The 5,690-nt window shown below is 32.7% G+C and overlaps 1 pseudogene; it reads left to right on the top strand.

Moving 5' to 3' along the window:
* Positions 1–322: 322 nt before the first annotated feature.
* LOC111278922 (putative disease resistance protein RGA1) lies at positions 323–5,034 on the top strand (annotated as a pseudogene).
* Positions 5,035–5,690: the final 656 nt, after the last annotated feature.

The raw sequence follows: 5,690 nt of genomic DNA, 5'->3' as shown, positions 1-5,690 counted from the left end.
ATTTTATATAAAATTTAAATTTATGTAATAAATCTTACTTCTTACTCAGTTTTTTTTTTATAATTTTACAAAAAATAAGATTTTTAAAAACTTTATGTATTTAAATTTTATTATTAAAAAATTTAGAAAAATTGTAAATAAAAAAAATCATTTAAGACATTGAAAAAAAAAAGAAAAAAAAACTTAAACTGAGTCGGCGAGAATAGATGTTTACACGAAACCAGAAAGAGCAAGAAAGTGAGAAACCATTGATTTGTGCATCCTGACTAAAGGAGTGTTTCCACTAATTTGCGGTGCCTTGGTAACAAAGCGTTCATAATCTTGTAGTCGAAGACTAATTTATTTATAGAACTTTGCGTGTACAGAAAGAAGATCCAAAAGAAGGAATAATGTGATAAACAGCAGCCAAATTACAAATTCCCAAGTGTACCTTCACCAGCAAACAGAAACCCCAATTCCAGCCTACCTTCACACTTTTTTTTTCCTCTTTCCTCAGGGTTTTTCTTCCTATAAAATAATTTGGAGTGGTCTTTGGTACTGTTTGATCAGTCTGAAGAAAAAAGCAATGGCGAAATTAATTGTTTCAGCAGTTCTGGAGAAGTTGGGTTCCCTGATAATGATACCCGATGAGATAAAACACAAAGTTGGGGTGGCTCTGGGTCTTGAAGAAGAAATCCGAAAAATGACCGCCAATTTTCAGGATATTCAATCGCTTCTTCAAGATGCAGAAGCAAAACAGGAACGACGAGTAGGCTAATGGTGAGAAGAAAATCGAAAAAATAAAAAATTAATTTAAAATTATAATGTTCTGTTTGATGCATATCAGTTTTTTTTTTTTTATTTAGTTTGAATTAAATTAAAAATATTTATATATTAGTTTGAGATAGGATTTCAGATTGAAAAATAAAAAATAAAAAGGTTTGAATAAAACAAATTATATATTTTTATTATTTTGTATATTTTTTTTAACATTTTTATAAATAAAAATAATTATTTTTTATGTAAATTTATTTAAATATATTAAAATTATATTAAAATAATATATATAAATTAAAAATTAAAAAATCATTAAATTAAATCAAATTAAAACAATAAAATTTAATTCGAATTCGATTTCAAAATCTATAAAAGTTGGATTCGAATTTAAATTAAAATTAAAATTTTATAACGTTATATATTATTCAAAAAAATGAAAACATATGAAAATTTGATTCAAATTGAAATTTAAATTTAAAATTTTATGTATTATTCAAGTAAATAAAATATGATTCGCTCCGAATTATTATCATCTTTTAACATTATCTACTTTGTCAGATGGGCTATTTAGATACTTTTCTTCTGATTTTGTTAAAAAATTATTGAATTTGAAATCCTAGGATAAATCTAGGGTTTAAAATTAAAGATTTTAAACGATATAAGAATTGAGGTGGAAGTAAAAGTGTGCTTATAAAGTGTTTAAAAAAAATAAGTGCACTTAAAAATTTTAAATGTCTAATATTGTTGTAAAAAAGTATCATGATCAAATATTTAAAAAGATATATAAAATAATAAAATATTAAAAAGATATAGAGATAATATAGTAATTTTTATTTTAATCTGCATTTTTTTCATTTCAAAAGTACTTTCTAAAGAGTTTTTCAGTTTGAGTTTGTAAATTAGAAAACTTGTGTGTGTGTGTGTGCGCTTAGCATTGAGGTTAGATAAAAAGTAGTTTTTAAAGGCAAAATCTACTTTCAACAGGTAAAACTAGTCTAAATCAACAACCAATTCACAATCTTAAAACTTGGAGTTGACCTTTTCAATAATTTCCTAAAATAATTCCCAATGAAAGAATGCATTCTTTTTATGATAAAATGCTTTTTTCACTTGAATTCAAGTCGGAACATATTCTGTTTTGATTCCATTGTGTCTAGTGGGACAGAATTTCGGACTAAAAGTATTGGGCTGTATAAAATTGTTCATTGAATATATACTTGGGATGCTGATACATTTGTAGATCTTATCTTTGCCTTCAACAGCTAAAGGATGCCAATGTGAGCAATCGGTGAAAGAAACTCAAAGATGTAGCCTATGACGTTGATGATGTGTTGGATGAGTGGAATACTGCAAAACTCCAATCACAACTGGAGACAGAACAAAAAGAAGTTGAAAATTTTCCCTTGCTTAAGAAGATACGCTACTCTATCTCTTCTTTTACCTCTCGAAGTTTTCTATACTATAATGTTGCTTCAAAGATAAAAGACTTGAATAAACAACTTGAGTGTATAAATACTGACAAAGATAGGTATAAATTTGGGTTAGAGAAGGTAGTTGAAGAACCCGAAAGGCAAATAACTTCCTCTTTCATAGATGAAGAAGAAGTTTATGGTAGGTGTCAGGAGAAAACGATTCTAGTGAACATGTTGGTGGGAGAGAATAGTAATGGAGGAGGTTCGAGCTTGCAAATCATCTCTCTAGTAGGGATGGGAGGAATCGGAAAAACGACACTTGCTCAACTGGTTTACAATCACAACGAGGTTGAATGTTATTTTGACAAGAGACTATGGATTTGTGTCTCAGATCCTTTTGATGAGATAAGAATTGCCAAAGAGATCCTTGAAGCATTTAAAGGCGAAGCTTTGAATTTAGTTGGAAAGGATTACATGTTGCAGCAAATTCGTAGTCATGTTTTGGGGAAGAAAATACTCCTTGAGTTGGATGATGTGTGGACTGAAGATGCTACAAAATGGGAGCAACTGAAAATTTCCCTCAAGTATTGCTCTCATGGGAGCAGAGTATTGATAACCACTCGTAAGGAAAAATTTGCCATAATTATGGGAACAGCGACAGCAAACGTATTTTCATTACATACCTCGTCTCAAGAGCAATGTTGGTCATTACTTAGTCACAGAGCATTCTATGGGAGGACAAGAGATGAGTGTGAAAATTTAGCAGATATTGGCAGGAAAATTGCAGAAAAGTGTCAGGGCTTGCCACTTGCTGCAAAGATTCTAGGTGGTCTGCTCCGGTTCAAAAGAACTAGAGAACAATGACAAAGTATCTTGAATAGCGAAATATGGAGCCTTGAAGAGGCTGAACGAGATCTTTTCCCTCCCTTATTTTTGGGTTATTACGAGTTACCTTGGGCTCTTAAGCAGTGCATGTCATATTGTTCTGTTTTTCCGAAAGATAAGATCTTAAACAAAGATGAATTGATCAAGTTGAGGATGGCAAAAGATTACCTGAAGGGAGTGCAATGCGAAGAGATGGATATTGTTGGTGGGGAATATTTTGATGAGCTAATGATGTGTTCTTTTTTTCAGGATTTTAAAAGGTCTGAACTTCACAGTGGTATTACGGAATTCAAAATGCATGATATAGTACATGATTTTGCTCAACTTTTAATGGAAGCCGAATGTTTGATGCTACGAAATGATGGTTTTGAAGAGCAGAGAGTATACTTTTTTGAAAAGGCTCGCCACGTAACATTGATCCGTAAAGAAGCTGTACCAATAGTCCCTAATATTTACCATTTGAAAAAGTTGCGTGGCCTCCTTATTGACTCAAGCAATCATGATACTTCATCACTAAGCACATCACTGCCCATGTTGTTTGATTAATTGACTTGCCTAAGAACATTAGATTTGAGTAACAGTTTGTTTGGAAATTCAATTGAAGAACTTCCTGATCAAACAGGAAATTTGGGTCATTTTAGATACCTTAACATGAAACAAAATAGAAAATTGAAAAAATTACCTGAATTAGTATGTGGGTTATGTAACTTACAAGCCTTAAACCTCACATGGTGTGATAGTCTTAAAGAATTGCCGTTTGGAATTGGAAAACTAACCAACTTGAGGCATCTTGAGAATGAGCAAACAGAGTTTAGCTTGAGGACAATGCCAAAAGGAATTGGGAGATTAACAAACCTTCGGACGCTAAAGGTGTTCATGGCAATGGATGGTGGAATTAACAAAGAAGCATCTACACTTGGTGATCTTGGAAATTTAATGCATCTTCAAGGACATCTTAAGATAAGTGGACTGGGAGTTGTGTGTGATGTGGCTGAAGCTAAGAAAGCAGAACTTCAAAACAAGAAAGGCCTCCGCAGTTTGATACTAGATTTTACTAATTCCAAGGGGTTGATGCCAGAGAGAAAAGAAGATGAAGGACTTCTTGAAGCTTTACAGCCACCTCCTTGCTTGGAAAAATTAGAGATATGAGGCTACAGTAGCCCCACCATTGTCCCCAACTAGATGATGGGCTTGGCCAAGCTGAGGCATGTTTCGATGGGTTTTTGCTTTCATTTGAACATTTTGCCTCCTTTGGGGAAATTGCCATCCCTTGAATCACTCTATGTAGGGGAAATCAGAAGTTTGGAAAAAGTGGGAGTTGAATTTTTGGGTGTTGAAAAAGAAGAGATGTCAGCATTGTCTGCATCGTCAGAATCACCTTCATCTATTATTGCCTTTCCTAGTTTAAAACATCTCGAATTTCGTGATATGAAAGAGTGGGATTATCGGATCCCATTAACAAGCAAAGAAGAAGAGCTTATTAGTATTATGCCTCGGCTTTGTTCCCTAACAATTGATTCCTGCCCAAAGTTAAGTGCACTGCCATGCTACATTGTTCAGAATACAAGTCTAAAGCAATTGGACATAAGTCAGAGTCCTATTCTTTCAGAATGCTGCAGAAAGGAGACGGGTGGACTGGCTTAAAATTTCTCATATCCCTAGCATCATAATCGATGGTCTATGCGTGCAAGTAAACTGCTCTTCTACAGAAGAGTTTGGAGTATTGCAATTGCAGCCACTACACAGGTGTTTTTATATTTTATTATTAATATCTGTCCAATTTGCAGCACATTCAAGTGTATGGCATATTATTTGCCTAAATTTGTGGTTGAATTGTCTAAAATTTTCCTATTTCTGAAAACATTACTCCGAAACTGGCATGTGATCAGGATCTGTCTCTGATATTGTTGCCTGTTGCTTTTAAATTTTCAATGATAGCCTTACAAACACCTTTGCAGTACATTTAGTTTTAACTTCTTTACATACCTTCTTTATGATTGTATTTTAGAGATGAAGAAGATTTTCCAGCTACTATAAATTAGTTTTTAACACAAAGCTTTCTAGCAAAATGAACTTCTGATTTTTTCCTCTTGTCAGCGGGAAAAGAAAAGAAATGTTACATCAATGCTATTACATCTCTGTCTTAACTAATTTGCTCTTGCTATTTGCTTGCTTTTCTGCTCTTTGTTAAGTTCTAATGATTTCCACAAAGCGTTTCAACAAGACTGATGTGTATCAGAGGAGAGGTATGCATGAAGTATGAACTATAATTACCTTAATCTCATTTTTTATCAAACAGACATAAAATTGTTGAAGAATGTAATATTTGTTTAATCTATTTCTTTATTTTTAGCGAGCAACTTGATGTTGATTTCTAGATGGAAAATCGTAATATTTAGCAGGTGACTTGTTTCAAGATGCCTTTATAATTATTGAAATACATGCAATGTCACTCATGAATGCATAGTTAACCATTGGTGTTTGAGCTAGCATATGAAGCTCATATGACATCCTGGTCTATACTTTTTGATTTCAAAGCATGTGTGGAGGAAATTCCCCCATAAAATTTTTGGGTGATGCACGGAACATAGACTAGGTAATGTGGTTTTTTTAATGTTAATAATAAATAGAACTAAG

Source organism: Durio zibethinus, chromosome 8, assembly GCF_047325235.1.
Source record: "Durio zibethinus cultivar Kanyao isolate XHJ-2024 chromosome 8, ASM4732523v1, whole genome shotgun sequence".
Lineage (NCBI taxonomy): Eukaryota > Viridiplantae > Streptophyta > Magnoliopsida > Malvales > Malvaceae > Durio > Durio zibethinus.
Note: the sequence above shows the minus strand (reverse complement) of the source record. Positions and strands in the feature narration are given on the sequence as shown.